The following is a 12,518-nucleotide window of genomic DNA, read 5'->3' on the forward strand; positions in this document are numbered from 1 at the left end:
CCCCCCACTACAGAAAGGATGTGGACAAATTGGATAGAGTCCAGCGGAGGACAACGAAAATGATTAGGGGGCTGGAGCACATGACTTATGAGGGGAGGCTGAGGGAACTGGGACTGTTTAGTCTGCAGAAGAGAAGAATGAGGGGGGATTTGATAGCTGCTTTCAACTACCTGAAAGGGGGTTCCAAAGAGGATGGATCTAGACTGTTCTCAGTGGTAGCAGATGACAGAACAAGGAGTAATGGTCTCAAGTTGCAGTGGGGGAGGTTTAGGTTGGATATTAGGAAAAACTTTTTCACTAGGAGGGTGGTGAAGCACTGGAATGCGTTACCTAGGGAGGTGGTGGAATCTCCTTCCCTAGAAGTTTTTAAGGTCGGGCTTGACAAACCCCTGACTGGGATGATTTAGCTGGGGATCGGTCCTGCTTTGAGCAGGGGGTTGGACTAGATGACCTCCTGAGGTCCCTTCCAACCCTGATATTCTATGATTCTATGAATAGGAGTTGGTCCAATGAAAGACATTACCTCACCCATCTTGTCTCTCTGGTATCCTGGGTCGACACGGCTACAGCAATGCTGCAAACCACAATCTGCATGTCAGGCAGCGTGTAACAAGTAATGGATAAAAGTGATGTATGCGTTGGGAGGACAAGGTAACAAAATGAACTGAAAAGAAGTTTTAGCTCTCCAAAAGAAATTAATCTCTTAGCCATGTGCTATAGTTCACAAAATAATGATTGAATTCTGTTCCAATTCACGCCTCTATGATACCACTGAAGTCAATAGGATTGCACAGGTGCAACATCTTGCCTTGACATCAGTCTGCAGAACAGCATAGTCTGTTAACGTGAGAGCTGAACTCTAATGGCACGTATGTGCTGTTAGTTTCACAGTTCAACATTTTCCAGTACGCACACAGTCAGATAATAGGTAGTGCAACACTCTGTGGGTATACTGTAACAAATTAAAATTTGATCCAAAATGTGGAGCCAATACTGTGTATGACCTCATTCAAATGAGAGTAGTCCCCTTTGGTTTACTCAGTGTCGCTGTCTTCTCAGAATAGGAAATTAAATTATAGGAGTGGAAAAACCTCTGAAATCAGCAGGCTCTGAAAATCCCATTTTCAAGCAGCAAAAGAAATGTGGCACAATTGTCACTTGTTATAAATGACAGTACATTACTAAACCAGTCTAGGGAACAAGCAGGGATTCGCTGTTGAAAAAAGACATGTTTATTTTCAGTTTTGTCAAATATTGGCTATAGCTCATCAATATATGGGTCAGTAAATGGTGCTGTTACAGAGATAGCAAAATTGAACTATACTTCTCTCAGCAGCTGTTTGATTGTGGTCAAAAGAATAATTATTATTTATTTACAGAAAGACTTGGAGCTGTTTTTGCAATAAGGACGTTTTGGAACATATCCTTCTGTGTTGAACTTTTTCCAGGGTAAATTATCACAGCAGTGTGCAAACAATTTCATATTGATGATTCTAGAATTGCCTGTAAGGCTGCTGAATTTACAGTGTGTATGATTGCATGGAGTATGGCTTTATTTGTAGCCCTGGAGATGCAAACAAGGAAATGTGAAATAGTTCTAATCTGGTTAAATTACATCCTTACCTATGCACATCCATGAAAATGAATTGTCTTGCATGACTGAGGGGATGGTTTGAAAGAATGCTGTTAACTCCTTGGTTATAGCAGGTTTTTCCTCGATCATTTGTAATAATCTCTTGAGCCTAGATCCACAAAGGTACTTTGGACCCTAACCCCCAGATTTAGGTGCCTAAATCCCAGTTTTAGGCTTCACTGTGATCTACAAAACTCCCGGCTGGCTGTTGCCAAACTCGGCACCTAAATTCTCTACGTGCCTAAGTTGTTAGGGTAAAAGTTCCCTAAGGGCCTGTGTTTCTGCCTCCGGCCATGCACACTGCTGCCTCCGATTAGGTGTCTGGACACCTGTCTCCTATCGAAGCCGTGGTGCCATCCATGATCCAGGGAAGATAAGTGTTCGTCTGCCTATCTCACTTCTGCGGCCTGATCTGGTAGGCGTGCTCAGAAGCTACCTATCAGATCGGCTTCCATTCAGAATTTGGAAGCTGGAAGAGGAGGTGGTGATGATGCTGCCTACCTTACCGCTCCCACTCGAGTGGTCAGAGCACTCAGCCGGGATGTGGGAGAGCCAGGTCCAGTTCCCCCCCAGCCTGAGGAGAAGAGAGGGTTTGAACAGCCACCGAACTGGCTTGCAGCTTGGTAGCATGCGCAAGAGAATTGAAATCTGCCTGGTAAACAGGAAGGAGGATGAGTCTACTTAATTTTAAAATACTTTCTTTTGATTTCTGAGTTGGGAGTACAAAGAGTTTTTGCAAAAAGAACAGGAGTACTTGTGGCACCTTAGCGACTAACCAATTTATTTGAGCATGAGCTTTCCTGAGCTACAGCTCACTACAGCTACAGCTCACTACAGATCACTTGATCGCTTTAGATAAGCTATTACCAGCAGGACAGTGGGGTGAGAGGGGGTATTGTTTCATGGTCTCTGTGTGTATATAAAGTCTGCTGCAGTTTCCACGGTATGCATCCGATGAAGTGAGCTGTAGCTCACGAAAGCTCATGCTCAAATAAATTGGTTAGTCTCTAAGGTGCCACAAGTCCTCCTTTTCTTTTTGGAAAGACAGACTAACACGGCTGTTACACTGAAACCTGTCAAAGAGTTTTTGTTATGGCCCTACACCTTGGCCACTCCTGACTGGTTAGTATTCTCTTTACAACAGTGCATTCTGTTGAACCCTGTTTTTCTTCCTGAGAGACTCAGTTTTCTGCATTGATTGAACTTCTCACTGGAAATTCAAGGTTGGCACATATTTTAAACTTTCATATCTGGGAGGAAAGAATATAATCGCTTGACTCTTGAGCATAGAGAAATATCTTCTGATAGTCTGGGATATTGAAAGGAGGGGCATTTGTTTGCTCAGTAGCGTTACAAATAAAACACTTAGGTCAGTACTTGCTAGATGCCTGTATCTTGTCAAATGCATAATGCAAATGTATCAAGGAAAATTAACACAAGCTTTGTGGCTTACTGTTCTCATCAGTCCAGAGAGATCCTTCCAGTTAATCTTGCATGTCAAAATTTGATCAATGCTATAGCTTGAAATAGAAAATTTTGGCTGTGTTAGTGTCATTTACCAAAGACTTTAATTATAGTGCATGTCTGTTACGTCTGTCACAGTTTTCCATTTTGCAGAGAGGGTTTATAGCTTGGCTGTTTCAAATCATATTGGTCTTAAGCTTGGCACGTAAGTACTGATCCCAGGAGCAGTATCCATCTAGTTACCTATATGAAATTTTCTTTTATAAAAAAATCATCAGAATCGATTAAGCCATTTTGTAGCTAGAGAGGTGCTTTAAAGATGGATATTGTTGGTAGTTTGAGGTGATTCTTGCCATGTTACACATTCGGTTAGCCCAGGATAGACTGCATTTTTAGATTTTAAAAAACGCCCATGTCAATATACTTATGTCTGAAAAATAGCAAATGAACATGCTGAGCAGGTGCTTTCCTTGAATCAATTTAATTCTCATTATCATTGCACTGTACGGCCTGCTGACTAAAATTTTTGGCATGCAAATGTCAGTGAGCTTCCTGAGGAAATGTGTGATGTGAATAGAATGTATTTGGGATCTGAAATTCAGGAGGTCCTAGAACTACTGGGGTTGATAAGAAGAAATCTGAAGGAGGAAGAATGGCTCAACGCAGCGCTTGAGTGAGGCAGGATTGTGGTGGTACAGATGGAATAAAAGTAGAACAACATAGGAAGCTGGGAAAGCATTGGAGAGTTATGCGTTTATTCAGCTCAACAGACTGTCACGATAGAAGCTACTATAGCTAAGAGGTCGGATTCAAGGGTTGGGTAACAGCTGCATATAGAGCGTTGCTGTTTAGAGGATTGCAGCATATACCTTCGTATAAACTCCTATTGATTGAAGTTGGGGTTTACCCAAAGAGGGGTCTATGTTAATGTACCGTATATGCACAGTTCCCACATCACCCAGTGGAATTCCTGTATCACTTCCCTCTAAATTCTGCATGTAACTTCCTTTTGAACACCTTCTTGCCTAAAATATTACATTGCCTGGTTTCATCTTAGGGTTAAGAACGGTTTCCTGTTATTAAACTGGCGCTTTTCTTTTTCTGTCCCAAACGCCTGTTCTTCCCTTGAGTGTTTTCTTTCTGTTTAGCTTATTACTCCTTAGGTAGTCAAAATGTTGCATCGTTATCATTGAGGACTGAATTCAGACCAGTGACTTAGAGATCAGAGGCTCTACAGCCTGTCACCACGTCCTTGAGTCAACCCATTATGACGACTGTTAGGTCTTTGACTTACCTGTTGTACTTAGTTTGTACGGATGACATCATCCTCCATCTGGGACTTCAGAACAAACCAGGAACCTCAGGGCAGCTGCCCGTCGGAGAGAGCAAAGGATGGCATGACAGCTTTCACTCTGAATTTTTTTTACTTCCTTGGGTTTAAGTTGGACCTTTTATGTTGCTTTAATGCTGGTTTGGTATTAATTGGATACTGTGTCCTGCAGCTTAACAACACAGCGATGCAGTGAGATTTAGTTACAGCTATAAAGAAGGTGCTAGAGCAGAATTAGAAATACATGAGGTCTACCTCATTAAAAATTCATTCCTACGTGGGGTGATTTGAATAATAAGGATCCATTTCCCCTCCCACCATTACTAGATGGTTCAAGTTAAGCATGTAGATGTCCGGTATTTGTGGTATTACCCTTATGGAAAAGCCTCATAGAATTAAATAAGGATGAAACTCAGAGTGTTCTAAAAACTAAATAGCTTTCTTTAGAGCTTACTCAGTAAAACCCCTATACAAATGAATGGCGAATGCTATACTTTCCGTAGACTTTTCAAAGCATTCTCTAGTGGGATCTAAATGAATTTTAATTATATCTAGAATCATTTTAAAATGCTATTGGTTGGCTGAAAATTCTATAGAAAGTGTATCATTCTGGAGTCAATTCTATAGGACTTTTCCAGAAGGGATACAATTCTGTTCCATGGCTAATATTTATATCAGATCCCTGGTTATCGATGAATCATTTTAGAACCCTGCCTTCCAGTTGTTAGGCAGTGTCGAAAAACATTGTAGGATGGTCTGGTGGGTAAGGCACTAGCCTAGGACTTGAGAGAGATGGGTTCAATTCCCTGCTGTGCCATAGATGTCCCATGTGACCTTGGGCACGTCACTTAGCTTCTCCGTGCCTTAGTCTCCCAAATGGGCATAATGGCACATCCCTACCTCGCAGGGGCTTTGTGAGGATAACTGTGTTAAAGATTGTTAGGTGCTCAGATACAATGGGGATGGGGGCTGTATGGATAGAGACTTGCTGTTTAGGGCTTGGCGGATACAATGATGGGACACTTGTAATTGTAGATATGATAGACAGATATTAATTCACTTCCATTTGGGACAATTGAGTTTGTTACTTTCGAAATGTGGGACTACAAAGGAAGGTAAACCACGTCAGCCAAGAGGCACACAGGTGCCCTTTTGAGGTGTGTAATATTTTGTGCGCATCAGCACAATGACAGGTAGACATGTTCAGTAGTAAAAAAAAGTTGTGTCTAGAACTGGAGTCTTCAGTCAAATAGTCTGGCAGTGTAGCTGCAAGAGCAGCTCTTGTAGCTAACAAGTTTATTGGTAAGTTCTCAGAAATACTTTCTGTACTTGGAGTAAATGCTGTAAATTTGGGGAAAACACAGTCTCTTCTTGACGCATAACGGAGAGGTTTAATCTCTGCTTGAAGTGCAAAGCTCACGTCCACGTTAACCATGGACTTCTGACCAGATCCTTCATAATAACCAGCTACTTCACGTGACTGCCTTGGTGAGCCTGCAAGTTATGAGGTCACCACTGAGGCATGATGTCATAACCAAGGCAAACATGGAATGAAGCAAAAGACAATTCAAGGCCAAGGAGAAGGGTTTTCCCTTTGGAAGCTTGCTGGAATTCTTACCATGGCAACAGTGCTACCCAATGATAATTATTGTGTCATCGAATAAAGAGGAAGTAGAAGAGGATTTCTCCATTAAGGTGCATTAGCAACTGATAGCATTAAGCATCTCAATTAAACCTTGCACTCTCAAGGCAGGAAGAGTTATTATTTTATATTCTTGGAATATAATTGGCTTTTTTAAACAATTTTTTATTTCTAGTTCATTTTTTTTCTAGGACTTTATTCCTGTTTCAGCTCACTGAACAAAACTCCTGATAAATCAAAATTTGCGAATGCTCTCTTGGATTTATATAAATGCTGTACCGCAGGATAAGAACACGGGCTGGTTTTTTCAAACCAGTGCAAACTTGAGTGCAGTTTCTAGAAAGCTGGCCAGACTGCAAAGCTGCTGATGTTCTTGGAACAGAGGTTTGGTGTCCTGTCCTCTGCACTGAGCAAAGACCCCTGGCTGTCTTGCCTCTTTCATGGAAGTTCTGGGTTTTTTAAGCATGTCAGTGTCACAAGTTTCCCTTTCTCTTAGTTCTCCTCTTGCCTGTTGATTGTTCTTTACACCTGGAAAGTGGTTGTATCCTTTGGTAGGCATGGTCTTGGACCCAGACACAAATATGGACAGCTTTGCAGAATTAACCTTTGAAAGTGGTGGTTGGCATCACGCCTGTTAGTCAAATGACATGACTAGGAGGTAAGTTCAACTGGGCTGCAGTTTTTGTGTTTATATAAAACCTCCACAAGATAGGGATAAAAGTAAAAAGTAGCAAATAATGGGTTTCAGGTTGGCTTTGTTATGGAACTTGGAAACTAGTAAATCTCTTTGAAAGGAATGACTGTATTTTGACCCCTAGAGACAGGGCTTAATTGTTTTGCTTTGTTTTGTTCGTTGGATCTCCAAGAAAAAAAAGTCAATGTTTGAAGGCAGCTGGCTGGGCCTGTGATTGCCATGGAAACAGAGGAAATACAACTGTCCATGTCTGATGAATGGTGCCATTGCCTAGGAGATGCCCTCCATGCTCACTTCATGGGACATTGTGCTAAAACTTCCAGTCAGGAACTTCACTTTCCCCCAGTGAAAGTAACTGTGAGGCACCTTAACCTCCCCATTTTTATTTCAGACATAGCTTCATCCAAAGCCATCAGTAGTCACGTAGGGATGCGGGGAATCCTCTGATGTGGTATTTGTAGAAATACCAAATAGTGGCTTTCGGTTTTGTCAAGAACTGAATGTTCGCACTGATAGCTGCAGTCTCCTGGGGCAGGAATGGGGAGGCTGGAGGGAGCAGGAGCAGGACTCAGGCACTGGGGACAGTGTGGGGGAAAGGGGAGGATCCCAGGCAGAATGATAGGGGTGCACAGGAGAGGGAGTGGCAGAAGCAAACTTTGGGGAATACAGCCTAATTAAAATAGCCATCATCCTGTGACGTTGGTCATTATAGATACTTAAAATCCTGCTGTCTGTTCTTTTCTGTTCTGTTTTCTACTGACCGTGGATCCTAGTATTCAGGCAGAGGTTCCTACCCGTACCTAATAACAAAAATTTGTTTATCAGGTGTCTGATGCCCAAGGTCTTCTGGGTGCCTAACACAACAGATAAAAACACCTAGTGCAATAGTTACCTGGGAAGGTGCATGATGAACATTTAAAGGATAAAACCCAGCATAAAATCCCTTCTTCATGCACTGCCAGTTGGAATTAAAAAGAAGCAGATGGCTCTACAGCTGTAAAGTAAAACAAAAATCTTTGAAATCCTATTTCTGAAATTAACTGCACAAGGTGTAAGTCAGGGCAGAATTGGATCTTGCCTGTTTAAGGTTAAAATAAGTTTCTTTTATCAACAAGAGTAAAATGAAGGAATCACATGCTGATTAGGATGCATGACTGGCTCGCAGAGTTGATTGAATTGGAATTTTAACCCCCCCCCCACCAAGTTTTGCATGCCGGGGTCCAATTCTGCTCTGTTACTCCAGTGCAACCTCAGAGTTTTGTCAGGGATGCACCCATGTAACTAAAAGAAAGATTAGCCCCAATTTCATGTGCCAGGGGAGAAGGACAGGGAATGACACCAACATACATAGGAATCCATGTACTTCTCTAAGTTAAGCAAGCTCATTCAAACCTGGACTTTGGGATAGCCGAAGTGATTGTGCAATCTTTGCTGCTGCTATTTCTTCCAGTATTGGCTAGGAATGGAGACTATAATCCTGTACTGAAAGGCTTCCCAGACCCAGTGCTGTGCACCTGGTTTGCATAGTGCTGTGCGTGGTTTGATATTGTAGCATCACCTGTTAACAAAATCTTAGATGTGATTTCTAGAACAGCGAGGACCTTCTTGAAAATACTGCACTGGACCTTGGTACACATCTTTCTGTCCAGTGCAGAAGACTAAAACCTGATTAATAAGACTGTGTAGAGAGGGTTTGTCCCTCTCCGGGGCACCGGGCAACCGTACCAGCTCCCTACACGCTGATGTTTCAGAGAATAGGGAGTAAAGGTAAAAAATGCACATATTTTAGCAATTCCACATAGTTGAATCAGGGATCTTAAGAATCTTTATTGTCACGCAACAGAATAGTCAGAACTTTTACTGGGGCAGGGAATAACTTCATCTTAATTCATACCAAGAACAAAACTGGTCATAAGAAAATAATTTCAGATGAGAAACAATATTGTCTATTGCATGATTAGGTCACTGCAGGTCCTTACATGCCAAGAAAACTGTGTGTGTGTGAGGGATACCTTCAGAGGCAGAAATGCCTGTTAGATGCCCACCTGCCATTTGTGCCTCTGAAAATCGCACCCTGGATAGACAGCTGTGTACACTTGGTGTTGCCTAGTGGTTAGGGAAGGAGTGTAGGACCCCAAGGTTCATAGGATCACTTCTCAGCTCTGTGTATCTCATTCCACTAATCTACGAAGTAGGTTTATTACGCTTTTCCCTAGTAGAGGTGGGAGAGGCATAAATCACATTTGGTACCTCCAATGTGACACTGCAAAGTATTTCTGCTAAAGGGGAGAAGTTTCTTCAAAATCAGGAAGGGACTCTGGTACCATGAGGTGTTTGGTTGTGGCGCTGGTCCTGATTTAGCAGAGCCCTTAATCGTGTGTTTAAAGTTAAGCATTTGCTTTGGTGAATTGGGTCCTTTTTGTCCCTCAAGGCTGCGGTGTGGGTTTGGTAGCACATCACTTTCAGCAAATAAGTGACCTCATGAAAGCATCCCTTTCATCAATGCCAGGAAAATTAAATCATGAACGAGACTATCTTCGCTCTTCAATTAGATTAGATGTTACTTGAAACTTTATTATCCTGGCATGGCTTGTTTTTTTTAAAAAGCACTCTTTAAATAAGGAACTTAGATCTAGTACTAGAAAATTATAATTTATTTCATGGGTATCTATCCCCCAAATTCCAGGTACTGTGGTGGCATTAGGAAGGTGTTCTTATCTGCTGAAATGAGACCGAGACACCGCTGTTCAGCATCTTGTGATTGCAGCTAGCAATGTATTCATCACTGTGGATGCAATTCACCTCCTGGATAGAAGACATCCCTAAGATTTATTCACCATTCAAGTCCCACTTAAGTTCTGTTTTCAAGACTTAAATGGGAGTTACGTTAAGATTTATGGGCCAAGGTGATGCTCTGCACGGGGTGAATGTCATTATCTGGTTTCTAAATAGAAGACCATCTATGGAAATGCGGCGACCACAATAAAATATTCTAAGCGAAATGAGGTCATATAAAGCATGCTGCCCTGTGTTCGAGTAACAAGTGAATTAAGATTTTTAAAAAATTGCTCTCACTGTTAGAATCGCTAGGTTGTGACACTAAACCCATATTGCAACAACACTGTGGTATTTCCTACCGGTCTGTCTGTCTAGGTAAGGTACTTATATGGCCCCCTTTACCACAGTACCTAAGTTCCTAACATCTGTAAATATGTTTATTCTCATGTCATCCCCACAAGGTGGTATTCCAATGTTACAAATGAGGAACATGGGTCTCCTGTGCCACAAACCAGCAGCCTAACGGTTAAATCGTCTTCTCTCTTTCTATTGGTCATTTTCTTTTTTGTAAGTTTTGTAAAAAATAACTAGAATCATCAACAATTCTGGTTCTTTACTAAAAAGTTAGTAACAAAATAATGTTTGTGAATTGTTGCCTGTTTCCTACTTTCTGTATCCAATTTGAAACTTCGCTTGAAATTAACTTAAATATTATGCAGAATACGCACTTAATCAGAAATCTTTGTCATACAAGTTAGCAATGCATGTGCAATGGTGTAGGTCTATTTCTCAGAGATAGGGTCATTTAATGCATATTTTGGTACCATGGTCGGACATCAGGTTTAACTGGCTGGCTGCAGGCATTGAGGCCCTTGGCGGGATTGTGTGTCGCTGGTACCTGTACAGTTCTGTGCTGAATTTTCTGTGTTTGGCTGTGGATCCCGTTTTGAAATATGGCCACTTGTTGGTTAGTATTGGTTTATTTTGTGTATATTTTAGGTCTGCCTCATTGAAATGGCTTTTTGCTCTATTTTGAGAATTAGATTTCATTAGGAAATGCAAGCAGTGATCAGTATTTGTGTCTGCTTTTGTGCATGTCCCTTTTTTAATGGTATCTACTCTTTTTTTTTTTCAGATTCTGTTTGAGCATCACATTAATACCAATAAACCACATATTACCTTGGATTCCCTTCAATCCGTTCAATTATAGTCCGAAGGGTCAGTTGTACACTCAGACACTGCTTGTGATTTGCACTCCTGTTTCTGAGGACAGAACTGGATCTGTTGTGTTTAGGATGTGTCGTATTCAGTTTTTCTGTTGTTGTTGCTACCAGGTGTGCATAAAGGATAGCGTCCTGTACTATTAGCAACTAAGTGCTGGGATTCTGAATGTCCTGGTGTATCCCATTGCCAGCAAAAGCAAGGTTACTTTTAAGCTCTGAGGCAAAGGTCGGAAGATCATTACTGGGTATGTAGCTGCTAGTAAAGCTGCCGTACAAATGGAGACTATCCTGCATTTCTGGGCATCCATTGTGTAGGCTATTTTAAATGCTATTTTATTACAGTTTAACTTTGCCTAATTTTACCAGTGTGAGTTCTGTCTGCACTGATAGGAAGGTTTAAATCCTGGTGGCTGTATGCTTCAGTTCTTAATGTTCTATCACAATTAATGGTAATGGCTTGTACAGGACCCAGTCCTCATTGGCCATGCACGTGAACTGATCCCAGCAAGATGGCACGCATGCTGTAGAGGTGTTGTATCACATGGCAGGGGATGTTCCTCCATCCCGACTCCAAACCTCAGAGGCCTCTCTGCAGATCCTTCTCTACATGAGTCACATAGGCAGGGCACAGGAAAGAGCGGCATTGCTGGTTGGCTGTATTCAAGCTGTGGGCGTACCATGGATTTATACAGAGGCAATACGATATTTTCTGTCTTATTATCTGTCCCTTTCTTAATGGTGCCCAACATTCTGTTCGCTTTTTTGCCTGCCGCTGCACATGGAGTGGATGTTTTCAGAGAACTATCCACAATGACTCCAAGATCTCTTTCTTGAGTGGTAACAGCTAATTTAGACCCCATCATTTTATATATATACTTGGGATTATGTTTTCCAATGTGCATTACTTTACAGTTATCAACATTGAATTTCATCTGCCTTTTTGTTGCTCAGTCACCCAGTTTTGAAAGACCCTTTTATAGTTCTTCGCAGTTTGTTTGGGACTTAACTGTCTTGAGCTGAAGAATTGAAGCTGAGACCAGGAGGGGTGACGGACCTTTCGTCTTAGAAGGGGACAGAACTCTTATGTGACTTGGCCAGAGGGCTAAGCCACAGGAGACCGACTCAGTGAGAATCTGGAGAGGAGACCGGCTGGGACTGGCCATCATGGTTGAGAAAGTGGCCACCAGAGGTGGTGAAGAAGGCAAAGTCTCCTGCAATACTGTGTCTGGGCTGGAGGGGGTGCCCTAGAGTTAAGGACACACAAGGAGTGCACAAGTTAATACTCATGCAATCCCTGTCCCGGCAGTGGTCCTTTGGTGTAACCTCTGTTCCTAGCAAGAACCTGTTGTAGAGGTGAGTGCAGGGGCCCCATGCATGATGGGTACGTGCCCATTCAGGGGGTTAGTTTAGTTGTTTTCCCTGCATTGGCCAGAATTTGACCCCAGTTGTTCTAGATGACTATAGCAACTTGTCTGAAAATAAGAAGATTGTTCAAGTCCTATGACAAGCCTATTTCAGCTTTTTGAAGCAAAACCGTGGTACGGTGTACTGTACTGTGTGCTTCTGATGTTGACGTTCTGGGAGCAAAGTGGGGCTGCTGAAGTAACTGTACAACTTTCTTCCTTCTTTTTCAGAGAAAGCATGTTACCATTTCATAGCATTATTCTCCAAAGAGAGTAAGCTGCTGTTATATAAACTTGACATACAAGAGGGCCATAAGAAGTCCCATGTCGAGTACGAATGTTATGGGTCAC

General features: G+C 42.0%; 1 protein-coding gene across 7 annotated transcripts in view; it reads left to right on the top strand.

Annotated features, from left to right (window-relative positions):
* The window catches only part of FRMD5 (FERM domain containing 5), a 302,761-nt gene that overhangs the window by 12,532 nt on the left and 277,711 nt on the right, over positions 1-12,518 (top strand). The gene's annotated exons all lie outside the window — the stretch shown is intronic.

The sequence above is a fragment of the Lepidochelys kempii genome, chromosome 10, assembly GCF_965140265.1.
Source record: "Lepidochelys kempii isolate rLepKem1 chromosome 10, rLepKem1.hap2, whole genome shotgun sequence".
NCBI lineage: Eukaryota > Metazoa > Chordata > Testudines > Cheloniidae > Lepidochelys > Lepidochelys kempii.